The following is a 27,115-nucleotide window of genomic DNA, read 5'->3' on the forward strand; positions in this document are numbered from 1 at the left end:
GCAGGAGCTAACTGTTCTATGCTAGAATCAAGGTCTGAGGAAAAATAAAGGTAATAAACTGATCTTGCTAGTTGCATGCATTCAAGTCATAGACAAGTTAGCCCAAAATTTGCAAAACCCACTTTTGTGTTTCTTAGACTTCTGAATAATTTTTTCAAATGAATGAGATTCTGTCCTCAAGAATCTTACTTCAGAACAGAAATTTCAAGCATTTTTGCTTTGTTACCAAAACAGGACCTTTACTTTCACTAGGTGGTGGTAAGTTGCTTGTAAAGTGCATTGTGGCTGTGAATGGAGAACAGGAGTGAATCAGTGCAGGAACTTGGTGGTGCATGAGGCTCACAGTTGTAACAAATTGGCAGTGAACATCTCTAACTTGCAAACTTGCCTTGACGGGAATTCTTATCATGAGGTGGGGCACAGCAGCAGGGCTGAGGGACTGGGGAAGAGAAGGAATTCTCTGCTGCATCAGTGAGGCTGCAGGGATGTATTTCTTTGGAAAATGAAGAGCTAATGGTCAGCTCTTCCCTGAAACAGTGTGTGATCAGGATGTGAAGCACTGCAAAAGGCCAAGGGGGTTAATCAAGAGTGTCTCATCAAACGCATGATTTGAGACCTGTGGTTATATCCTTATGGTTGCATAACCTTGCACTTTGAGTTCCAAGTCTCTAATATTTCAAAAATCTCTCTGGCCTGTCTTAGAAATCTGTGGACTTGAGAGTTTCAGTTGGCAGAAGTAACACTGAAAAAAACAATAATAAGACAAAGTGACTGTCTCTGATTCAATGGACCACAGGTGTTGGTTTGAGACTTGTGAATCTCTTGATTTGTGATGAGATTTTATTTTAAATCAGCAAATGTCCATTTTTATTTTTTTGAATGAGAGGACAGATATGAATATTAACCAGATATCTTTGGGAATGTGGACAGTGCTGTTCGCATGGACAGACAGACAAGGCAATTCAATAGGACTAAGGTGAAGTTGAGAATAGGTAGTTTTCTGAATTAGTAGACAGATATTGGAAGCAAAGTAATTCAACTCTCATAAGAAATTTAAGTTTCTTCCATCCTACTTGGTGTCAATTGCTTGTCATTATGATGTAGAAAAAGTTTCTTAGCATGTGTGATGGGGCTACCTGGAATAGCCATATAAAATGAATGAAGGGAAAACTCTTCCATGCCTGTATGTGAAATACCATTGTTATTTTTCCAGCAATGATAGAAGGAACTTAAGGACATGTAAAATCAATTGTATAGTGACTTACAGACCTGTTGCATTAGTGTGTGTTGTCCAGTAAAATACCTACTCTTAGTGACAGGGGTCACAGGACAAAATGGAGATGAGTATTCTCAACAGCTGCAATAAAGGAATAGCATATACCATCCTCTTGCCAATTTATATGAGCTTCAGAAGCATTTCTTTTTATATTTCTCTATGCAGGAATTATATCTTTGTCGTTAGGGCTGACTTGAGTACTTTTAGTGACTTCAGTCAGACACTTAGAATTTCAAAGTGAAAATTTTGCAATTTCCAATAGTTACACCTTTCACTTCCCTGTAATTTGAAATTAATTTTAGTTCTTACATAAACATCCTAAAATAATTATTAGAAGGTAAATAATTGAGCAAAAATTCAGCATTTGATGAACATACTACTGAAATCTGTTCAATGCAGTTGAAAAGGTGCATAATTTAGAGTTCTGTACCAATAGGTTCAGACTATCAGTATTTAAATGACTATCAGCTTGATTTATTAAGCAGTTGTTGCTTATTGAATGAAAGCTAGCTATATCTGTCATTACTTCTGTTTAAAATTTTCAGTCGCACAGGTGAGATAGATGCCTTGGTCCCATTGCAGCTCAGAAGCTGTGGGCTACTTAAGCTGATAGGAAATTCTAAAAAAACCTCCACAGAAGGAACTACAGTTTTAAAAAATCAGCATCATACTTTAAGGTGTGAGATCACGCATTGCTGTGGTGCCTGTGTTCAGCAGTGTTCTGTAAGCGTAGTCCCTGCGTGCTGCAAACGTGGACCTTAACGTGGCTTGCAAAGAGTTTACTACTGCTGTGTGTTCAGAATACTGTATCAAGGTAAAGTTTGATTCTTAGGTTTCTTTATGAACAAAAGGTCAATGATCATGATAATATGAGGGTTAGAAAAAGTGGTGCAAACAACTGATTTTGACCATAGAGTGAATACAGAAAAAGGCTCTGGAGTGTGTATTGACATATGCCCTGTTGGGCAGAGGGTAGCTTTCCAGAGAACAGTGGGCAAATGGGTGGAGTTGTTTCTCAGCAGTGACATATAAATGATCATGAGATATACTTACTTTATGGTGTATGTAAAATTTATTACAGTGAACTGGGAGGCCCTAGTTTGGTAATTGATGGCATTATCTGTGTATGTCCAAATTAATGAGAATATTTCTAGAGGAAAGAAATGTGGGAGGTAAAGAGGACTGCACAGCGTGTGTCCCTCTCCAGTCTAAGTATCTACTTCCAGGAAACCCAGGGTCTTCCCTCCCTATCTGCCAAACCCTCACTTAAATGTTTAGCTGGTCTATTGATTTTGGTTAATTCAGGGACAATTGGAGTTGTCCCATCCACCAGATCCCCTACCGAGGTGCTGAGTGCTTTCTCTTCTCCATGACCAGCTTGGGAATTTAGGGTATCACTGGCCTCTGGTAAATGCCCAACTCAATAAAGAGTCCAACCAGACAAGCAGGCAAATATATACTGCCTGTTTATTAACAAAGCTAGGAGTTCTATATATCCCTCCTAAGTCTAATTGTCTAGAGAGCTGGGTGTGCAGAATGCAGGGTCTTTTAAAGAAAAACTGGAAAGATTCTTTACTATCAACTTTTTAGAAGCACCTTGTTGAAATTTAGCATTTTAAAACAACCTGTTGATAAAACCTGGCATCATCTCAAACCTTAAAGAGTGTGTGTTTGCGTGGTTTTGTAGTTACCCGAGTGTGATTTCAATAAGGCAGAACAAGTATCAGAAGGGGTTTGGCGGTGATAGTGTGGAGCTCTGCACATGCTGATTTAACTTGTATTGACTAAGAGTTGTTTAGATCATGCAGACCTGGGCTGGGCTGCTGTAGCTAGAGTTCCTAGTACTCCATCAGTTGGCTTAAAAATCAGGTTGCTGTGTCTAGCAGCTACCAAAACTGACTGGAGTCTTTGGGGCCAGTCGCTGACAGTTGGTGCCATATCCTACGAGGGCATGTCCTGGACATTCCTTCAAGAGGCAAAAGCTGGTTAGGCTGCTGTAACAACTCTTCCTGTGCTAGCAGACTGCAAATTCTGTTTATGGATTTTTTTTTTAATAGCACTAGATGTTAAAAACAGTACTTTCTCTTGGGAAATTATTATTCAATTAGCTTGGTATTTATTTTTATAATAAGTTTTGTTGTTGAAAGTGAAAAGTAGTTAGGGATAAGATCTGCTTATTAGAAGGGCTTGTTCTTGGATTTTGTAGGAGTGCAGGAGGCGGGGGAGGATGAGCTTACTGCCTTTGGTGCTCAAGGTAGAATTTTTGCCCTGCTCTTCTACCCTTTCTTAAAGAAGCTGTCATTGAAAACTAGAGCCCTTGGGAATGTTTGTGAAATACAGAAGTAAGTCGACATTGGGGCCAAGTTACCTGTGTTTGCATCTAGTATGTGCCAGTCAATTTAGTATCCAGGCTGTGTTTAACAATCACCCCTCCTTGCCCCCTCCCCACCCAAATGTGTGGTAGGAAGAGTAAAATTAAAAACAAAATAACAGAACAATTAGTGTGCTGAAGATTTACACAGGTGTCCATTGACAGGGAGTTAATAGATCTGCGTGGTTTATAAACTGCATTGGTTTACAAGTGATGCCGTTAAGTTCATAGGCCACATGTACACCCAAGCAGAAGATCAAATTGTAGTAGTGGAATCACTTTGACAGAAATGTGAACATTGGAGAAGATGTTGAACTCCATTGTGTCACTTGTTACAGCAGCCCCTTGCTCCTAGAGGAGTGCACTTGCCCTCTCTCAGGTCTTTTCAGCACCAAAGCTAAAGGTTGGCGCTTTTGCTCTCGTTCCTTTTCCTGGGCTATACCAGGCAGGGTCCCAGAGAGCAGCTGCAGTGGTCAGCTGGGTGAGACACGCAGTGCTGCAACTGATGACTTCTCTAAAGTTTAACATCAGCAGCTGGAAGTTTTACTGTCTCCTGTGGGCCATTGTACCTTTCTGTTGCAGTTCAGAATGCATTGGTAGAAAAGCAGCAGTGGGTCAGCCCTGCAGCTGCTGCATTTCACTACATGCAATTTTCATGTAAATACTCTCACTGCTAACCTGTGCTTAACTTAAGAGTGCAGGACAAATGCAGGAATAGGAGAGCTTGTGTCACTGGCAAGGCAGTGTTGCAGCCTAACAACTAAAGTGTGTCTGCATTGACCAAGGGCACAAGGTTTGTATCTATAGAGCATTTCATCCTTTGCTAACGAGTGGCCTATTGGAAATCTTTTCTTCTGTTACTTAGAAACAAACAAACAAGCCTCCCTCCCCCCCAAAAAAAAAAGCCTGCTTGGTGTATTTCAGAAGGGCCAATATATTAATGCTTTTTATTGTGTTCGTATTTATAGAGCTAGGTAGCTAACAAGGGCATCTGTGTCCCTTGCATTCATGCTGGACTGACAGGAAGAGACCCACTCTCTTCTATGGTGTCCCACAGATTTATTTTAGACTTGAATGCAAGAAACCTGTATGATTTTTCTTGATGAAGATGTTTGATGTATTTATATGTGCATAAATCAATACTTTGCATACTGCATTGACTTCTGATGCCTGAACCTAGAATTTAAAAATAATTGGTTTTGGATTGGGCTTTTTTTTTGGGGGGGGGAGGCTTGCATGTTTGAAGCAAAATGTGAATTTTTACCGCTGATAATTTGTTTTGTGTTCTCTTGTAGTAAAGTGAGGTGTTGCATAATAAAAAGTTCTTTTAGCTTTTGGGTCCCACACAAACACTGGGGAGAAAACCACAGACCAGAGATAAAAATAGTGTTGTCTTTTTTTTTTTTTTTTTTTTTTTTTTTAACTTGAATGACAAAAATTACCTGTTTAGCTTTAGATAGTATGTGGACAAAACAGAGAGAAACTTTTAGAGGAGATGTAGTAGCCACTGATTCACATATCTAGCTTTGGTATCAGATCTTTAGATAAGAGTGGACATCATCACAGGTGATATTATCACTGATGTTTTGCTCTGGTGTATGAAACAGTAAGCAGCACTTATTGCTGGAGATGGAATGACACTTTATTTTTTTTTGAGTTTGAAATTTGCAAATTTTGCTTTTGCAGAAGCACCCTGAGTTCAATTTGTTTGCAATCATTCGGAGGAATTAGTTGCTGGTAAAACAGAAGAGCAGCAAAACACTGGGTGACATCTCGTAAATCCACAGGAGTAGCTTAGAATTTTACTTTATTTGCTGGGTTTGCATGTTGGGTACTGTATTTACATGGTGCTTTCATGCTGGCATAACCCCCCTTCCTCATGTTTCCCAGGAGGAGTCCTGTGTCCTTGCTCGCAGCTGCGGTGGCCTTGGCTGTGGCCAGCCATCTTCCTAGCAGCTCTGCTTCCCAGAGCCCTGGCTGTGCCAGGCCTGGCTGTTGCCAAATCCGTGGTGTGTGCTGATGTGCCCCAGTAGCAGGGCGGGCACCCTGGGACAGGGGAGTGCCTGGGCCCCCTCTGCCGGAGGGCAAGGGTGGGAGGGGAGGCTGTGGAGGTGGGAGAGCAGCCGTAGGTTAAAACAATGTGAGGACAGTTAAAGGTCAGGCTGGGTTTGCTCTTAAGTAAAACTGAATGAAAATTATTTCCCTGCTGCATTTGCTGCCCTGCTTGCTTTTCCAGAAAGCATGCTTATGGAGGAAAATATAACCTGAATATGCCAAGAGTGGGATGGCAACCCACCTGCAGGGACCTGACCTCTCCTCCATGCTCGCTCCCTCCCTCACTCGGTGCTGCCACAGAGACTGATCTCATCTCGTGCCGTGGCTGGCACAGCCACCAGCTGTCCACACATGTGGACAAAACACATTTCTTAAAGTCATTACCTGTTTTATGAATCTTGCCCACTTTGTTCCCCAACTTCTTCCCATGCCTACAGAGGTCTGTCAGATTTTTGGCCCTTAAATCTAAAAGGAACAGGTCACAGATTACATCCCCAAACAAAGCTGAACTTAGGGAATTTTTCCAAATGTGATACCAGTGGGACCAAGCTCCAAAAATCTGAGCTCTGGTTCTGAAGTCTCACAATGCATTTGATCACTATCTCAATAATATTCGAATTGGGCATTCTACTGTGCAAACTAATACTGAAACCAGAAGAAAATTACAAATGTATCCTGAATGCAGAAGTCAAGCTACCATAGTGGTTTTTCAGCATTTCATTAAAATGAAGTGAATGAAAAAGATTTATTTTCATATGTATCAAGATTTGAATTCAATTATGTACTTAGTGAATGAGATGTGAAACTAGAGGAAGTAGGTTTTTTTCTCCCTGTAGAAAAGATGACAATATTTGGCCCAAACACTAAAGGATTCTGCAAAAACAATTACACATACTCTAAAGGAAATCATTCAAATAAATAGTTGTGTGTAGTGGCTGTTTCTAATTGGGCTTGATGTTTTATCACAGTTAGTTTTCCATTTAGGAAGGAGGATAGGAACCATAAAACTTGATGCAAATTAACAAAGTGAAATAGCTTTCTTTGCAGCTGCTCTTTGAATCTTTGCATGTCTTCTAAGTATAAGCTTACAAAATATTGCATTAGTATATCTCGGGGAAAAAACCGGGTTATTTTAAAAACAGAAGTATATGTCCTAATAAAATGTTTCTGATAGAACTAAAAAATAAAGAAGATTGTACTAGAGCAAGTTTCTTTTTAAAAGTGTGTTTTGCATTTTAACCTCATGGAGAAGAGCTCTCATTATTATTTAAGCAAAACTCTCCTAATGTTAAGAAACTTCGATACTGGAAACGTGCTGGGGTTTTTTTTGCTACAAGTAATGTGTGATCTTACATTGTGGGAAGCAAACTTCATGTCTGAATTGACTAGTAACTTATTCTGGTAAGTCTAAAAAGGGGTCAAGAGTGTTAAGATTTTATTCTGCCGCGTTGTATGTAGTATCTGAGTACCTTCCACCTACATCAGAGAAGAACTGGGATTAAACTTCTCAGGATAACAGTGTGGGGGAGGGATAAGAAGGGACAGCATGCTGCTTGTGGTAGGATTTTTGGCTTGGGTATTTTGTGCATTATTTAGGTATGACGTTTGTACCTGAAGTTTTTCTGACGCTTGTGATGTGTGGGTGTGTATAGTAGGTAACAGGACAGTGGCTTTCTGGTAATGGAAACCTGCTGTTGTCTGTGTGCTGGTAATGTACTATATGGCTCAAAAGCATTTGTGTTTGTGTGCATATATGAAAATATTTGATACAACTTCTAAAAAGTGCTGAGATCCAGGAATCATAAAAATGGTGATTCTGCTGTTTCTGAATACACAGATGGTTGATGTTGTTTTCTGGGATGTTTTATGAATCTGTTTAGTGTTGTTTTAAGTGTGGAGTATTGCAGTGTTATATAAGCATTGGATTGGGATTGTATCCATTTTGAGCTGAGTAGTGACTTTGTTTAGATTTAGTAATTAATATTGTATTTCTTCATGGAATTGGAATAAAATATGGAGCTTCAGCAGAGATGCTGATTTATTAGTATTACTGCCGTACTCTCTAGGTATATGTGAGCACAGTTCTTTTGTGAATTTTACAGAAGGCAGGGTTACAATAGTTGATTGATATCACAGATTTGATTAGGGAATTGTTTGGATGTTTTCACTGATAGTCACTTCCAGGTTAAGTTTCAGAGTTTTTTAAACATGCTCTCAAAATGTTTGTTTGTTTCATCAATGTAATTGTTTGCTGTTATATTTCCTTGCTGGTTAGCAGGAGAAAGCTTGCAGCCATGCAAGATTAATCAATGCTGCTTTTTCTCTTTCTGTTGTCTTTGACCAGATCTTCCTCATCTTGGTCAGTTACTAAGTAATTTTAGTGCTCATAAAGTACCAGAGCAACAAGACGGAAGTCATCCTGTCTTGTCAGTTCAGGGGAAGATAGATATATATGGATGGAGTGAGTAAATTTGTGATCAAACTGTCTCTGGGTTGACTTGTTTTAAATAAATATAGAGACAATTTGGTGTCTGATCTTCACCTGCCTTTAATGTAGGGAATGAGCGATGAGAAACTGTCACATATAAATGAATTTTGACAACTGTAGTTTAAGTAATACAAAACTTCAAGTTAGTTTTAAAACATTACAGAATAACTACTTTACTGAAAGTGAGTCGAGTTGTAAATGTGTATGAATGAGTTTAAAGCACAAGATTACATATACTTGTAGGTGTTTCCTATTTCCTACTTAATGCCTTCTTTCTGAGGTAGGTTTTTTCTAGAAACTGAGGGAGGATCCCTTTTCATGACTATGTTCAAACTTCCAAAAAATTTGTATCTCCCCCCAAGAAAAAGCTGACACAATTTAAAATAATAAGTTTTCAACTTTTTTTTTCTTTTTTAATTACTGTAAAAACACTAAAGAAGTGCCATGTAGGTGATACAGATGCCTGAAAAGTTAGTGTAAATCTACCAACAGTGGACTAATCCTCTTAGTTACTTTTGCAGACCCATAGGAAGTAATGACTACAGCCTTAAAAACTGCTCATCTGACGTATCTGTACTGAAGTTGGAGACCTCTGGACAGGGTAATAACACTGGTCAGCAAAGATAATGACAGAAGTCTAACTGGTAGTGGTAAGCACCAACTGTTTCACCTTGAGAAGAATGGTTGCCTAACAATGACTTTCACGGTCCTGCCCCTGAAATCCTACTGAAGTGGTAAACTTTGATTTTAAAATGTACTTGTTATTTTCATGACCTCAGTTGAGGAATCTCATGAGGGGGAAAGAAGCAGGGAGAGTAATTTGAAGTATAAGCAGATGCTCCTCTGGTCTCTCAAGGAAGTTTCTTGCCTAGAAAGGCAGGGTTAAAGAAATTGAGTTTTTTGTACTGAAAACAATGTAGTGCTATAGCACTACAAGTTGTCCTTGTCTGTCATGTCAAGAGTGTCAGAGATTGCTCTTCTGTATCTAGTGAAACACTCTCTCTGGTGCACGTGTACTTGAACTGAAGAAGCAGAGAGAAGGAAGGAGGCAGTACAGTACACTGTAGCAGCATACCTGTCCAGTATTTGTGAGAACTTAGGAGTGCCTTTTCAAAACTGAATATCAACTTGAAAAGCAGGAGGAAAACAGTGCTTATTGGTGTAGAATCTGTCTTCTAAAAAGCAGGTAGGAAACAGCTTCTCTTAAATACATAGACTAACCCTGGGATTGGGGGTGGGCTTGTAAACTCATTTATCTCAGATGTGGTGGACTCTCAGAGCTGTGAGTGATGCTGTACAAGTGTTGGGTTTGATTTGAAGAGACACCCAGGCATTTATGTAATAATAATTATACTGGAAAAGCCTTGGGAATATCCATGCTGTTTCTCTTAAGTTGTTTACTCTTAAGAAAGAGCTCTTGCCTGTATTTTCATCTTGTCTGCCATTGGTCCACACAACACCTCCAGCACAATATCCCGTGCAGGTTTTGTGGCTTCTTGGTTTTAATACTCACTAAATCTGTTCAGCTGATTGTAGAAATTACATTCCCAATTCTGATATAGTTCTGACTTTAAGCTATATGGTTCCTTAGTAAGGAAGCAGCTGTGTGCCACTTTAGTGCTGTTTCCCCAAAAGGAATGAATAAATTCTCCTGGGAGTGAAATTAGTGTCTCAGTGTATGAATGAAAAGGGTTAAAGCTGCCAAACTACAGGGACACCAGTGCAGAAATGGCATTGATGCTAAGGTGGATAGGATCTGGTGTGTTGCTGCTTGTACACTGGCTGGCCTAGCCTGAATGCTGAGATTTGGGCTGCCTTCAGTTTCCTTGTGGCTATTTTGATGCTGCTGCAGCACCAGAAGATGCTGCTGCAATGAGGCTTTGCATCCGCTCGGTCGGAGCTGACTGCTCCATCGGAGTAGCTGTACAGAGGGATGTATGTCTGCATCAGTGACCTTCAGCTTACAGCCCCAGGAGTTAATGTAACTGCAGTCACCAAAGGTAGGCTGTGAACTGGGAAGACTGAAGACAAAGGCATGAGTCCTGTCTGCCCACTCTTGGAAGTGAAGGCCATCAGACTCTGCAGAGAGGCTGGGAGAGAGGTAGGATTACGTTTCCAGCTCAGTCTGGATTTGTCTGCAGACTGAGTATAGATACTTTGAAACAGTGTCAAAAAGTGAACAGTCCAAAGTGAATTTCAAAGGAGTCATTAAATGCTTTCTTAGAAGTTGCTGATTTTCATAATGTGACCTTCCAGATGTGAGTTAGATATGCTACAGGTTCCTTTATTGAGCAGACAAGAGAAAATACATGGAAGAAGTGGTAAAAGTAAAATTGGTTAGCCACCTTAACTCTGTCAGTATAATGTAGAGGACATCAGATAGGATTTTCAAAAGTGTAAGAACTTGGTTTAAACTGATTTACTGTTTTGTTTTTGTCCTGTGTCCGTTCTATACCCACCAGTACAAAGTACTGCAAATCTTGCCATGCAAAAACACTGAAACCTGAAATAGAGAGCAAGGCAAGTGTCTTAATGCAGAGTATTCCTGCTTATCTCCATGGTCTCACTTAGCGAAACCCTAAATGCATAGGGATTGTCTGCTTTTGGCTGAGAAATAAAGATCAGATCCTGGATGTGTCAGTGTTAGGAAGATCCATTGATGTGTTGTTTTCTGTTATGGGTTTTAATTATTCTTTTGAAACATTGGCTGATGGCTCTCACAGTAGTCTGTCTACCTTGTCTTGTAATTTTTTGGCTTTACCTTGACACTTCGTTTTCCAAGCTCACATTTATTTAGAATGTTACATATTGCTGTTTTCTGTGGGGTTTGTATTTCTATCCTAATGATACAAACAAACCTTGCTCCTGAGGAATGTGGAAGATGGCACGGCAAGCAGCAGGTGCAGTCTGAACTCGTGCAGAGGCCGGGAGGGCAGGTGGGGATGTCCCGCCCTGCAGGAGCCAGATCAGCCTTCCTGGCCGGGAACAGTCCTGCAGGGAGCAAGCTCCCGTGGCCTGCCTTCCCCTGGGAACTGGGGCCTTGGTGGGATAGCATATGTTTTTGGGAGAGAAAGTTCTTACAGGGTGGGAGGTGCTGTTGTGGAGTTAAAGCCCTCCTTGGTGTCAGTTTGAATTTTAGCATGAAAAGCCTCTCAGTTCTTCAGGCTGTTTTCCTAAAGAATCCCCCCTCCTTTTTTCTTTTTTTTTTTCTTTTTAAACCTTATCAAAGGAAGTTAGTTACACACTAAACATGGCAGTCTAGTCCTTTAGAAGATACCTTTTTTTTTTTTTTTTTTTTTTAAACACGCAATAGGAGGTTCCCCCAGTTGGAAGAGCAGGAGTAGGACGTGCCCTTTCAAACCGGCTCACGCATGAAAGTGGGCTCAGCGCGGCACCCCCGGCAGCCCTTGCCCAGGCCAGGGTGAGCAGGGAAGGGTTCTGAGCAGGGAAGGGTTCTGAGCAGGGAAGGGTTCTGGGGCCGGGGGCTGTTGGTGCGGGCAGGGAGGGCGGCGCGGGTGGGGGCCGGGTACCTGCGCAGGGAGGGCACAGGGCGGCACTGCCACGGGCCTGTGCGGTGCCCCTGTGTGTGTGTGTGTGTGTGTGTGTGGGGACGGGGGTGCTGCCGGCCTCCGTGTCAGCCGTAACGCTGGTATTTCAGTAATGCGGTGGTGTTCGGTCGTACTGCCAAAACCAAGCTATAAGCAGCGAGTCTTTGCTCCACTTTTCCTCGCTCCGTGCCTCTGCTCCGCCCCGTCCGCGCTCCCCGCGCTGCTGAGATCAGCTTCCTGCTTTTCCTTTCCCCTCGGAACAACGCTGCTACTCCTCCCCTGAAAGAGTTATTTTCATCTGTCTGGAGTCAGTTTTTATGTGTGGCTGCGGGCTCTGTTTCTGACAGGCGAACACGCCAGGCTGGGAAAGCGGTATCATGGTGATTTTGTTTTGTTGCAGCGGAGCAGGGCTGTAGGCAGGATGGTAGACTGCTGCACCGAAAACATTTCTGTGCCAGCCCTGTGACTGGCGAAGGCTAAAGAGGTGAGTGCTGGTTTTAGTCGTGTAGGTGCAGGGAGTTGCTGAAGGAGGAAGCAAGTGTCACAACCTACCCAGGCTCAATAGCAAGAAATGAGCAATTATGTTGTTGTGATCTCTGATTAGATGGTTTTGCTTCTACTAATATTGTCATGGAGTATACTCAGGAAATGATGTTTTTTGCTTTAGCAAATATCTTTAGTCAATGAAAGTTTATACTTTGTAAAACTCAATTTTCTCATTGAAAAGTGCAGATAGGTATGACACAAATATAGCCATAAAGAACAGACAATAAAGTTCACTCCAAACAACTTAAAATAGAAAGAACGCTCAGGTTGTTTCAAAACTTTTAGATGCATTGAGTAATGCCAGCTAAGAAACTGTACATTGGTTTAGTAATAAGTGTGGATCTAGAGCAATGTGATATATTTGAGGGAGTGTCACGATGTTACAACCCGAGGAAATAAAATTATAGAAACAAAAAAATGAAAAGCAAAAATATTCTTTTTACAGTTACCTCCCTCAGAAAGGAAGCCAGATTGGTTGAGAGAAAACAAAGTGTTTGGAGGAATATCTAAGTTGCAGTGAGCAGGCAACTTCTATGAAAAAACCTCTTCTTACATTGTTGCAATTTTTTTAAAAATTATTTTTCTTTATGGAGTGAAGAATGTAAATAGGTTCATTAGTCAACTTTCAGCTTTTTAAGGTGAGCATCATTCTCTGTATTCCTTCTAATGAAGCTCTGAAATCACTAATCCATAACTGGTGGCAGTTTTACACAAATACTTTGGGGTATCCTACTTTTGTGCTTCTTCATTATTTCCTTTTAACAGATTAATGGGGTGACTTTGTTCATTCTGCCCATGATGCTCTGAGGGATTTTGCAGAGGACTCTCCATAAGAAGCCACTCCAGACATGAAGCTGTGATGGACCAGCCGGGCGCTGGATGCTGCCGTCACAGCTACAGGGCACTGATATAGGTCTGAGCAGCTCCCCAGGTGACAGGGGACAACAGGAGGAAATCAAAGATCTTCATCAGGACTGTGGGGGATTTAATGTGTCCCAGGCTCTGAGGTCTGAGCAGAATTGCTTGTGCTCTTGATCCAGACCCCAGAGTGTGGGCTTTGAGTAGTTGTTTTCTGTGCAGCCAAATTCAATTTATTGGTTCTGCTATAAAATGAAAGAAATATAAGCTTTGATTAGGTGAAGTTTTTAGGTGAAGTTCTCTGGTAGCTTTGCTGAAAGCAGTTCTGGGGAAACAGATTTCAAAGTTTGAAGCATTTTGATAGAAAATGGGAGAGGTACAGTAAATTAGAAATTAGGGGTTGATTTCTGGTAATATTTTCGATTATGACTGACTTTTTCCTTGGTGGAAGTTAGCTCTGCGTCTTTCCAGTAGCCTTCTAGTACCTAAAGGGGGCTTTCAGAAAGGCTGGAGATGGACTTTTCACAAGGACAGGTAGTGATAGGAAAGGCTGTCCTTAAGCTGAAGGAAGGGGTAGGTTTAGATTAGATATTAGGAAGAAATTCTTTACTGTGGGGGTGGTGAGGCACTGGAATAGGTTGCTGTGAAATGTTGTGGACTCCCCATCACTGGAAGTGTTCAAGATCAGGGTGGATGGGGCTCTGAGTAACATGGTCTAGTGGAAGGTGTCCCTGCCCATGGCAAGAGGGTTGGAACTAGGTAATCTTTAAGGTGTCTTCCAACCTAAATGACTGTATGATTCTGTGCTTCTATGATTCTTTCAGTTTTAGGGCAAGTAGGAGTGTCTTTTCGTAAGGGGGTTGTATTACTGGCTCACACCTTCTTGTAGTTGAACAGGTTTGTAGGTAAATGTGTAAGGCCTAAATAAAACCAGCAAACCACTTTTATGGCCTACTCTGGGGTCTCCACTTGAGCAGTGGTGAAGCATTGTATAGGAAGTAATAATAAAACTTCCAGTCATGTGTGGCCTTGCATCTTTTGTATTTAGTTTCAGGTGCTGGGCATATTACACTGCATGGTTTTACCTCCATGCTGTCTGTAAATTCGTTGCTCCTAGATCTTCGTCTTGAGATAGACTTCTGCTCAGGAAATTAACCCTGTGTTATGTCATTGCTCTGAGAGATAAAACTTTTGCTAAAGACATTTTATGTGCTGTGCATATCAGTGCATTAGAAAGATGATGCAAGCCCATTTGCCTCAATGTGTTGAATCTGAAGATAACTCTAAATGCTGATGTTTCCACAAGAAATGTGTGGTAAATGTGCTTATCTTGTAGATGCAAGTGTATTTCCTATGTGGGCCCAAGTATCCAACTCTTTTTTTGCCAAAGTTACTACCTTTTCACTTTCATTCTGGCAGTAGAGAAACTGTATAGCACTGAGTACACAGGTGTAATTTTTAAGCCCAACAGCTGCTGGACCACTGTGCTGTTTTCATTAGCTTGTACTTATTTTCAACATTTAAATTCTGATTGATAGGAGGCTGCTGTGAAAAAGCCAACCTGTATCAGTAGAGTCAAGGGTTCCTACCAGTGGCTCTACATTTTGTGCTTATAACTGAAGTCAAAGTGTTTGCTACTTCTCTGTCTTATTTTGGCAATCTGGTTTTCTACTGACTTATGGAAATCTGTTAATTTGTTTTGGATCGCACCAAACGGAGATGGGAAGTTCTATCTGAAAGCTGGATCCTTCCTTGTTGGAGAGATCACAAGGGTGCTAATAAGTACTCTATATTTGTAGGCGTATTTGAAGAGAAGAGTGAAGGGTGTAGCTCCCAGAGCATTTTTTCACATTCAGTTCACTACATTTGTAGTATTGACCTCATCTACAACGTAGATAGAAGATACACATATTATTTGAACTACAACTCCCTGGCAAAGAAGTGGATTAAGACTTACTTGACAGAGGTGATAGTGAAACACCATGTTTAAATGGCAGCACTGTCACTGAAAGAAACAGTCCAAGCCTCAGACATTTGCATCCTACCTCATGGGGGCTAGTGTTTTAGTACTCGTATAATGAACTGGACTGGAGGACTGATCATTGCTAAAATTAGTGGGGTTTTTATTAGCTTAACTCTTTCTGCCCAATAAAGGTAGAACTAGCCACTGTTGAGTGTATCATATATTGTGTTAGGAGTCAGACTGGAGAACTGAACAGCTCTGTTGCCCCCAAGAATAGGTAGTAGAAGCAGGACACAACTGCTTTTGGCTTCAGGGCTGCCTTATGCTTACTGCTTGTCAAGGTAGAGCCTTAAGGGCAGGCTAAGTGAGGTGCAAGAGGAGGAGGATGTATATCCAGAAGTAGGCCACTACTGTCTGTTTCTTCTACTAGGGACCTATGTCTCTTTTAAACATGGTTTTGCAGTCTGGATAGTTTCCAGAGCAGATAGTATCGGTTATTTACTGATGCTGAAGATAACGTGTCTTAATTGTATGTTGCTTTTATCTTTCTCCTGTAATCCTTCCTAAAGCAGGTGATACCTTGCATAGCTTGCTTTTGTGGGACCCAGCACACCAGGCTACATGCCAGGCTGTTACTAAAAGTTGCATGGGACTTTCGGTGAGTGTGTCGATAGGTGATTTTAGCAAGGTGGTTCTGTCTAGCTGCAGAATACCAATTTACTATGGATTCAAGGTGCTGGTTAAATTTATAAGTCTGGAGGTGGTGCTGTAAATTGTGATCAGTTACTCCTGAGGTTTTCACTAGTGGTGGACTACCTGAAAAAGAGAAGACCTCTTTACCTCCAATGGCCTGTAAGAAGAGTATGTATCCCTGGCCAGTATAGTAATATTTTTTTATTATTATTTTTTAGATATCAGGGTGATTGTAGTTGCTTGTGTATGATTTGTGGAGTTCAGGAAGTTTTTATTAGTGGTTTTCAAGCTTTTGTTATGTGTCAGGTGCTGGCAAAAACAGCAACAAGTATATCTCCATGAATTCACTGGGGTTGTGTTTTGGCTAGGGTGATCAAATGTTATATCCCAAGTTAAAGATCCTATTTTGAGATTTGCTAACGTAGACCTGTGCATTTGGTTAGGGCCTTGCTGCCTTCTGTGAGACTCCTTGCAAGTTCAGAAATCTGTGCCAGTGGATTTTGAGAGGGGATTAAAGGATCAATGTTTACTTTGCTTGGAAGTTGCTCAGATAGTAAAGAGTTGAAAATACCATCTCTGCTCCTTCCCTTGCCCTGTGAAAGTAAACTGAAAACCCATAGCAAAATGTGGCACGTTGAGTCTTCAGATTTTCAAGTAGTATTTTAGAGTACCTTAAGCTACAAAATTATACTGATCAATGAAAACTTTATACAACCCAAAAATTATATTTGTGGGAGAGTAACAAAAGGAATTATAGTTTCAATGAGAAAGAAAACTTATTTGAATGTTCCTATCAAGCTTGCATAGCTTTTATAAAGCCAAAAGGATTGAAAGAACTACCTAGAAACCCAAGGATGAAAAAAAAAAATTATAAAATTCAGAGCTTGGTTTGATTGTATCTTTCTTTTGGAGGGAAAAATAAGGCTTTCTCTTTTTGCCATAAATGGAGAAGGTACTTATTAAGAGTAAACTACAAGAATAATGCTTTCTTTGTTAGACAAATTATGGCAAAATACAAGGACCAAGAATTGATGCAGCTGGGCCATGACCACGGTTCTGTAAATACACAGCTTCAGCTGGTGAGGACACAGAGGTGCTGCCCCTCTTGCAGCACCTTCTTACAGTGGTGTATCCATCCTCCTCTTGGACGTGGTGTAATGGCAGCAGCATTCTCCATGGACTTCTACATGCATGATACTGGGAAAACTGCGCTGGGAAGCACAGTCACAGCTGGGGAGGGACAGTGCAGGGAGCTGGAGTGGTGTGTGGCTGCCTTGGGACACGTTCCCTGATGGCAAACTAACCTGAATTGAAACCCTGGCAGCAGCTGAGATTTTTCAGATGTGGTGAACCTTTAGTATGGAAGGACATGCTTTTTGTAATGAGAGCTAATGCTTTACAGGGTACTTCTTATTTCAAAAGCAGCCCCAAAAAGGTGCTGACAGAAAAACTTGTGCATCTCAACTGAGGGTGAGCAGGATCTACTGCAGGGGAAAGCCACTCAAAATGGACCCCTCACCTTTTATCTGTTAGATCACTATTGTACAGTAAAGTGCTTTTTATGATATCAAGAGGTTAAAATATTTTCAAATTAAAGGGATATCTTTATGCAGGTGTTCAAACAAAATGTTCGTTTCCCAAACTACTTCAAAAGTGAAACTTTCTGTAGGAGAAATGAAAATAATTGAGTTTTCCTGTTCCCAGCTAGGTACAAGAATATATGGAGGCTTTTTAAAATTTAAAATCATAGTAATGTAGCTATAAATGTTCCCAAACTTGGCGAAATTACTTCCTTTTGTAGCTGATGCTGCCCCTTGAAGCTTGTTAGTGTGTGGGGTAACTCAGAAGTAGCAATCATGTGTGTAAAGACCTGGAAGTTTCTTGGGTAAAAATGCAAGCAAGTTCCATGTGGAACTATGTGCATTGGCAAAAATCTCAGTAAGCAGCATTTTAGTGGAACTCACTTAAGAAGCAGGTTCTTTCTAGTCAGGACCAATAAAGAGTTACTAGGTTTCAGCTCTTTCCTTCTCCCTTCAAGACTTCAATAAGGCAGGCAGCTAGCCAGGCCCATTTGAAAAAAAAAAAAAAAAACAACTGTGATATATTCTTACAACACAAGTGAGGTCTTCCCATCCGTGGCAGCATTCATGGTTTATTCAAAATGCTCACAGGAAAAGGACTGTGGCAGAGGTTTTCCAGATTAGATGCTGGGCTTTCACTGAATGTCTGACTTTAAATCCCTGCTCTGTGAATTCTGAATTTGCACCTGTTTGCTACAGGTACTGACATCTGCTTTCTGGTGGACCTCTAGTGGGACAGGGAATCCAAATCAATGTGTTGGTGAAGTGGTGGTCAGGCAGAGGAAAAAGAGGTGCTTTGTGGATGAGCTTTCATAATATGTGAATATATTCTAAATATTGTCATCAGTTTACACTGTTGCTTCTGACTGAATGTCCTGCAGTATGAGTTGACAAATGTACATAAAAGCAGATAAATCCTTTGCTCCTGGCAGTTCTGAGAGGTATTTCAGCTTGTCCTGCAGGTCCTTGAAGAAAGGTGTCTTCAAGTGACTGATATGTTTAGCACGTTTTTGCTGAGTAGTTAGGGTGCAAACAGAGGCTGTCGAGATGCTTAGGCTTCAGTCAGTACTGTGTTTGTTTTAAGATGGACAGCCTCCTTGATTTATACCTGGACATAATTCTCAAACGTTGTGCCATCTCTGGAAGATGAGTGTAATATGCTCCCTTAGTGAAATATCTCAGGGAGGCAGAGGCAGCTACCCAGCTAACCAAATTTCCCAGGTGGTGTGTGGTAAGACCTCTAGGAAAGGCAAATTATGGCTATCCTTTGGGGTGATAAAAGCCTGGTCAATATAATAAACCATTTATGAAAAGGAAGTATGCCAGCCCAGGTGTTTGCAGCACTAACAAAGTACATGCTTTGTACAAAGTACCATGCTTTGGCTGATCTGCATATTAAGAAGTGGTAGAAGCTCCAGAAGGACCTTCCCACTTTAATTTTACTGCATGGAGGGAAGTGTTTAAAGTGTGGCTGTGGTATTTTGCAATTCTTGTCTTTTTAAGTCTGCTACTGGTTTACTGGCTTTTTTCTGCACGGCTACTTTGGAAACCAGCCTACTGTGTGGTGTTTGCTTTTATCTTGCATGTACCTGAAAAAAAATAGATATAGATACATACACACATAAATGCATCCATCTGTGTATATATGACTATATATGTCATATAAAAAGTGTGTGCACCTTTCTTGTAATAACAGGACAAAATGGGCTTCAGTGGCTATTCCTAATCCTCATTCACTCTTGCAGATCACTGAAAATGTGGTGTGAGACAAGGGCAATGTGACTTGGCCTGACACAGTATACATGAGTAGACCTTTACTACACTCTACTACTCATTTCATCAGTGAAATTTCTTGGCGTGCTGTTTTAGACAAGTTGTGAACCCACTGTTTCATTGCTCTTACCAAAAAAAAATCTTATGTGTAAAATACATAAATAAAATAAATAAAATTAGAGTGAGTCAAACTTGTGTGAAAATCTTAAGAGTGGCCTTACTTTTCATATGATTTTGGACAGTTAAGGCTGCAAAATGTTTTTACTGTTTTTATTGACAATACAAACTAGACCCTGAGATTAGCTCAGTTGGTTAGAGCATGGTGCTAATAACATCGAGGTTGTGGGTTTGATCCCTGTGTGGGCCATTCACCTAAGAGACTTCATGATCCTTGTGGGTCCCTTTCAACTCAGAATATTCTGTGAAATTAGGCCTGTTTAAAAACTAGAGAAATAGATTAAGGTGTGCCTATATAAACCTCTGAGTGATGCAGAACTGTTGTCTCACTGCCAGATACCTCTGTGACTGGGCCCTGAGCAGTGAGTGGCAAGAAACGGCTGTTGGTGATTTACTGACCTAAAAGGATAAGGTGTCCTCCACCTTAGAGAAGCAAAAGTACTTTGAAATCAGTCTTTCTGCAGGTTCTCTATGTAAAGCAGGTCTGACCAAGACCTTATTTGCTAGACCTGTGAAGCAAGGTGCAGGTGTTGCCTGCTGAGATCAGGGGGCAGCTGAGCCAAATACTAGCTTTAAACATTACTTTGCTGCTCATACCTCACTGTTTCGAAGGAACCTTTTCTGTTTCATTCTGACATTAAGGCTTGCAAGGCTCATTTTTCTTTTCTTTCACTCTTGGTATAGTTGTGGTACCACTGTTTTCCACCTTCAAATGAACTGGAAATAGGTCAGAGCTCCTTAATCACACCATACTCATATTTTGCACTTTTGTACCATTTTTCACTGGAATTGCCCAAATGATGTATAGGACAAAAAAAACTAGTTGACACCTTTATGACTGAGATGATTGAGGCAGATAGAGGCTCTGAGTCACAGGGAGGTTGAGTATGAATTTAAGGAAGTCTTTTGGGCTTCCTTTAGAGGTCTGGAGAGCCTATATTTCCTTATTTTGGGGATGGGGAAGGGAAGCTGCTGCTGCTGCGGGAATTGAGGTATAAGATGGTAAACTTCATAGGGGGTTTGTGTGAGAGGGGATGTGTGTGTATATGATGAGTAACACCTGATGCTCGCTATATTAGATTCACCTTTGACCAGCAATGCAAAACATTTAAAAAGAAAATACATAAATAGCAGTCCCTACTCTGCAGAGTAAGAGTGTAGCATCACGTTCTTCCAGAGCCTGGCATTAGTGTGGCAGCAAAGTGATTTCCAGAAACAAAAAAAAAGCTTAGTACAATATTGCCTAAGATGTGTTCAGGTGCCTGTGATTCAGTCACTCAACGGGTAACGCAAATTAACTCAGAGTAAAAAAAAATGGATCTGAGTTTATTTTAAAACTAAGATGTTGATATGAAAAACCAGTATCAGTGTTTCACTTTTCTAACAAAGTTGAAATGACCATTCATTTAAAGAACGAATATTTGAGGTTTTCAGATAAAAAATTTCTGCCTTAAATTTCTGGAGTTTACCTGACTGAAGGTGTTGAACAGAGAACTGATAAAGCATTACAAATTTTTAGCTTAGTAAGATTTTTATAGCTGTTAATGCTGTTCAAAATGTTACTTTAACTCATACACAAAATACATGTTTAACATAGTCCGATTCTCTCTGAGTTTTGCATGTTATTAGGTAGATGTTCTTCTGTGACTGAGATAGCTTACCTAAACACCCAGGAGCTTTGTCCAAACCTGGACACAAGTTTGTGGTAGAGGAGGAGGGATGTGAGCTGCAGTAGGACCACTTGGCTTGCTATGCTGCAGTTCAGCAATTTAATCTATATGACTTGAACAGGTGTTTCACACGGGTAGCGGCATCATTCAGAAAAGGCTTGCCCGCCCCTGAAGAGGAACAGACAACTATGTATAGGTTAGAAACAACACAGCCTTGCCTACTCCCAACCATGTTTAAGAAGAAGAGAACTTGAATTTGGCCTTGACATGGGTCAGAGGTGGGAAACTAATGCTTAGGGTGTGCTAGGGAACAAGGACACGGACCATCATGAGCATGGATGCAAGGACTGTATCACGGTTCGGATACTGGACCTGCAAGGACTCTTGTCAGTGCTGTGTGTGCTTTAAGGGATCAAAAACCTTGTCTTGCCTTGGCAGCCAGACTGCAGAAGGTGCGAGGCTGCAGGAATTGTCTGTGGCCACTAGATGACTCCTTCAGCCTGCTGGTAGATAAACTCAAGAGTGGAAAAAAGCTGTGAAGAGCTGGTACAAGAAGGAGGAGGCTGTTCCTGGGTCCATTCTGACAGACATGCACCAAAATAAACGGGTTATGTATCTCCCAATTACTGGAAGTGTTAATGTGGTTTTTAGTTGTTACAGGATAATGAACATCTACTGATTTATGGTGTTTGTTGATATGAAGTTCAAAAGGATTTGCAAAACAAAGGTCCAGATGTTCTTAAGGTCAGGCTGGATTCACTGAGGCAGTGAATATGTAAAGAAACTAATTTTACAAGTTGTGCTACTTGTTGTGTAGACTACAAGTGATACCTGGTTTTATGTCAAGCTCTGCTGTTCCAGCTCTTACTTTGCAAGCTTTCATGAAAACACTTAAAACTTCACCCAAGTCAGCAGCAACATAATGCTGTCTTTGCTGCTTCTTTGCGCCTTGCAGATTGGTGGATGAAGTCTTTTAGGCTGGGAAAAATGTAAACTGACTCAATTGAAATTAAGGCCCAGACAGAATTCCCAGAATCTTGCTACAACTTCCATTGCATATGCAGAGAGCCCACTCACCTTATGATGCTCAGGATTAAATAATATTCCTGTCATTTAGGGGCAATGTAAACAATGCTTCAGTTTCATAAACATGTATTTGCCAGTGTCTGTATAAGCATGTAGTTCCTTTATCAAGGTAATTTAGATGTTTAGGTGGTACTGTTGTTCCTCCATGTGTTTCCTGGCATCCCTTTGTATTTCTGAGATGTAATAATGAATCATTAGTTGCCATTAAATATGACTAGTTCTTGGTACAAAGTATGTGCTGGATAAAACAACAGTGTACATGGCTGATTTATTTTTTTAATTCAAAATTGCTTTTGTAAGACAAGAATCCTATAGCATTGAGACTTGACCTTGAACTATGGCTTGATCTGTGAAGATGTTATATTATTCTTTGAAGCTGTAATGTCTGAGTGCTTCAGTGTTCGTGGCAAGCATAGTACTAGTCCTGTTTTTAAACATGTTAAGAGTGTCATGTTTGGAAGTTTTCTTCAGCTAAAGTTTTCCCTTTTCTCTCTGAAGTACTTAAAACCTGTTGATGAGTCCAAAACCTCTTTTGAACTAGCTTCCAGAAGTGCAGTTTTGGATTGAGTCTTTGCAAACTAGGACTAGAATTTCCTTGACCCAAAACTATGTCTCTTTTCAGGGTTATGTTTACCCAGCAGCATATTGGGGTTCACACATTCTTTGGATGTGTGACAAAGACGTGATATAAAAGCAGCTGTTGTATGAGATTTTCAGTTACATTCTTTTTGTGCACACAGGATATGTATGTAATATAATTCTTTATATAAATATACAAATATTCCCTATCTCTCGTTTTCCAAATATACATACGTTGACATATATGGATAGGCATCCTTCCCTTTCTCCCTACCTTGTTTTCTGCCCCAAGACCCCATCTTTGAGATTTGTGTGTTTGAAAGCCATAGTATGGCAATTTTGTGCTGATCTGAAGGGAAACTGCATGACCTGTAATTTAGACTAATGAGGAGAAATCCTGAAATAAGGAAATTCTTTTCTGGCATTTGCTTAAATAATTTCCATCTTTCTTGCTGCTGCGTCATCATTTTATTTGTTTACACTGAGTGTTCTGTTTAACTTGCTTTCTGAGATTTTCGTGTTTTTTATCTGTTTACTTAAAAGCTATAGTTCTAAGGAGATGCCTTGCTTGAATTAATTGAATGGTCAAGGAGGAAGGTCCAGGGGCAAGGCTAATCGCTGTCTATTTAAACTTGGTTTCAGTGTATTCAGTGTGTTAATCTCTTATGCGCTGCAAGAGAAATAAAATTGTGCTGCAGCATGCTACTATCAGCCTAATAGACTGTTAAAAAAAAATTAAAGAAAAAATGCCTAATCCTGTAGTTCCCATTAGTTTCTCACTCTAAAAAGTGTTTTATTGTTGGATTTATGCTACTTTTTCTGCCGCTGTCGGTGATGGTTGTAGATATGAATAGAAGGCAGCATGTAGCATGGATCAAAGTGAGGTGAGTGAGCTGAATTGGAAATTTACCATGCTTGAGCTAATCTGGCGGTGGAAATGACATGAGCGGCTTAATTTTATTTAGAGCTGTATGAAGGGAGAGGCATTCATGTGTGTGCATGTGTGCGAGTCGTATCTCCTGTGGCCCCTGCTTCATCCCTCTTCTTGCTCTCCTAGGCCCCAAGTGATGTGCTGGGATGCATGGGTTATCAGCTCTGAGGGTGTCTGGCATTTCGGGAATTAGTTGGCCTGCTGCAGCAGTTGGGAGCACAAGGGACGGAGGTATATTTTATGTTCAACTCCTCTCTGAGGTGGCTGAACTGAGTCAAGCGGCAGGGAGAAGGCTGAGTGAGACCTCTAGCTTGCGGGACTTGGTGTGCTTGCCTGCTCTGCCTTCCTTGTCCTCTGACTGTCATCTGGTGATAGAATAGCCTGTCCCATGGATATTGCTTTGTTCCAGCCCTTAGTATAGCCCGTTTTCAGCACGGTTAATAGGCATTCTTTGTAATGTTATGTCTTGTTGTACAAAGACCCAGGGAAGGGAGTACTGAGAATGGTCGGGCAGAAACAGATAATGAGAGTCATTGCATTGTGTTTATTTAGGGGGAACAAAAACCCTGAAACACAAAATAAACTCTTTCAGAGTCTGAGAAAATTTTTTGTATGAAGAGGAAAATTTTGTTTGAGGCAAGGTTGTGCAACAGTTTTACTTGAGTTACTGTATTTAGGATTTAGAAGGAAAGCTTCAGATATTTCTTTACCCACTTCTAACAGTTTTCGACTCAAATACAACCATTTGATTATGAAGTAAGATATAACTGTAAATTCTAAATCTTGTTGAGGACTATTTGCAGATGTCTGAAAAAGTTTATCTTTTCCACTTATGTATTGAATTACATAACTGTAAACTGAATTGTCTTAAAACAAGAGCTCACAAAACTTTTAATTCATCCTGCAAAACCCCAGGATATTTTCATGCCTTATCATTATATTTTGCAAAGGTCTGCTAGTTGTACTACTGTAGTCTGAAGTGCAGGTGACATTGCATTAGAGCTTTCATGAAGTTTATGTCAACTGGAGTCTTTCCCAGCATTAGTTTTAGAAGTCGGGTTTCATTTCCTAGTGCCAATATTGACGCGGTTCTGAGGCGAGTGTATTTAGCGTTTGCTCTGAACAGGGTGTGTTCTTTGATGTGCATCCAGAAAATTGTTTTGGTGTGGGTGGGATTTCTATTGTACATGGGCACCGGGGTGCCCTCTAGGATTAGATTTCCTCATCCTCCCAAAGCTGCTTTGAGAAGAATGCTTTTTGTACTGCTGAGAATTGGATTTAACATAAAAACCTGTTCCAGTGCATTGTGTACCAACTGCCTAGGCCACCCTATGGTACATGAGAAGTCCTCCCCTACCAGGGTGACCCAACTCCTACCATCTTCTTTACCCCTCCTGACTTTCAGAACAGGAAACCTATGGGAAATTGAGTGCAGAAATGCTTAAATAGCAGTCATTACTATTAATACCTCATTTTAGGATGATACTCATGTTAATTTCACTGGTTTGTTGAAAATCCTTTGATGTCAGTCATAATCTCAGTCTGTCTTCTTTCCAGCATCATATTTCCAGGTAATTTGCAACTAAACAATCTATTTATGAGTTGTGCCAATGCATCATGCTGGATAAGAGAACACATGGCTTTTTGCATGTGAAATAAGGAGGATAAATAACTTGTGTTCATTTAAGAAAGCTCAGTTCCCTAAATGAGGTTGCAGCAGATACTCCGCATGAGATAGCACTAGACACCTAAAAGTAACACCTCACACTGGCCAAGCTGGCATCCAGGAGACGTTCTCAAGCAGTTTAAAGTTGTAGATTGAGTCTACAAAGAGATAGACTATTTGTATCAGAGCTTTTACAGCCTGAGATGGGCAGCAGTTCCTGGGTGAAAGTGGAATCCTGATGGTAACTAGTTGAAATATATTCTGAAATTCTGAATTGTTTCTGTTATTCCCTCGCAAATGTAAAGGAGCAAAACAGGCTTCTAGTACAGGACTTGATATTTATTTGTATATAATACCCATTACATCCTCATGATCGATGGGTTATCTTGTTTTGTCTTGTGGTATATTTCTGCCTCAGGCACTTTCTTTAAATTTGGTAGAGATTTGTAACACCTCAGTTCGTGATAGAATCACTGATGTGATCTCACAAACCTCTTAAGTGCTATTCATTAAAAATGAAAAATAAAATAAAACCCCACCGAAATTAAAGGCATCACAAAACCAAACCCAAACAACAAAAAAATCCCCAACCCAGATTGACTGTGAATAATTTTGTGTATACCACAGCTCTGCAGTCATCCTTGACTTTCTGCTGTTGACTGTCCATATCACTGGAATGGGTAAAACATAGTGAACAGTTTTCTTTACATTGTATTGTTGGTGTACTATTTCTTTTTCATATCAACTGGATCTTACTGCAAATGCTTTGCAAATACAGTAACAATACATTCATTATTTTGTAAGATACAACTAAATTACATATATGCAGTGTTGGAGACTCAAAGTACCCTCTTTTTTTTTGTCTAATAGACGCATGCATATGCAGCTGAGGCATAGTAAGGAAATTCAGGTGGAAACTTGAAGAGTTGTCTTGATGCCACTTTCTCCTGTGTTGGTATAGACACTAGGACTGGAACTGGGTGTGTTTATCCAGGAAACATGTAAATGAGCAGTTCACTTATTTTGTTTCCTGACTAAGTTTTATTAAAGAATAGTCATCTTTATTTTTAAAAGTTTATATAGCAACAAGATTTATTTGTGGTTTTTCCCTCTGTCCCTGGCAAAAAACAGTTTTAGTTCACCATTCCGATAAGGTCTGTTACAGCATGATTACATAGCACTGGGGAATGAAGGAAAATACCGTGCTGCTCAGCAAATACAGTCTACAAATACAGGTTAATGGTTAACTACATTTAAGTCTGGAAATGATCGTATATTAATTACAGTTAATTATGAGATGGTACAGGCACATTGCCGTGCAGTGTTCTCAGAACACACTGTAACTTCAAAGTGTGCTGTTAGGAAAAGGATTTGGGTATTACCATGTCATTTTAAGACAGAAATACTGTTCTTCACGATGAAATCACCAAAGAGCCTTCACGGCCGTGGGTGGTGCTGATGTGCAGGCTCATCTTCCTCAGTGAGCATTTCATATATGTACCTATAAGGAAAAATTAATCAACTCCCATTTGAACTGCAGTGATAGCAACTTGTGCATCAGTGCATATCTCTACCTGTGCTTGGCCCCAGAGCAGCATATAGAGCAAAGGTAGTTTCTCCTGATGCATTTTTGGAACTGCTTTGAAACTTGTCCCTTTTAGAATTGCCTTTAGGCAACTCCTAGCATGCTGTGTTTTGGCTTCTGCATATCTGTTGGCTGCACACCAAGCTTTGATTCTTAAGTGTGCTGTGCTCCCCTCTGACTCTTCTTCTCTTTTGGGGCAGCCTCTGTGAAATCAGGATTTTTACAGCCAGTTTTCCCTGCCTTCCTGCCCTTAAATCATTGACTGTGATG

At 40.5% G+C, this 27,115-nt stretch overlaps 1 protein-coding gene across 20 annotated transcripts in view; it reads left to right on the forward strand.

The window, feature by feature from the left end:
- The window catches only part of BBX (BBX, HMG-box containing), a 140,935-nt gene that overhangs the window by 22,091 nt on the left and 91,729 nt on the right, over positions 1-27,115 (forward strand). The window contains exons 1-2 of one of the 20 annotated variants that reach the window (XM_027883215.1): positions 11,514-11,611; positions 12,139-12,222. The exons of the other annotated variants lie outside the window; for them this stretch is intronic. The gene's annotated coding sequence lies outside the window, so the exon portion shown is untranslated. Of the gene's footprint in view, positions 1-11,513; positions 11,612-12,138; positions 12,223-27,115 lie in introns of those variants that run through there. 20 annotated transcript variants of the gene reach the window in all.

Source organism: Empidonax traillii, unplaced genomic scaffold (genome assembly GCF_003031625.1).
Source record: "Empidonax traillii isolate 1590-97213 ecotype Southwest subspecies unplaced genomic scaffold, ASM303162v1 scaffold121:size1714817, whole genome shotgun sequence".
NCBI classification, from domain to species: Eukaryota; Metazoa; Chordata; class Aves; order Passeriformes; family Tyrannidae; genus Empidonax; species Empidonax traillii.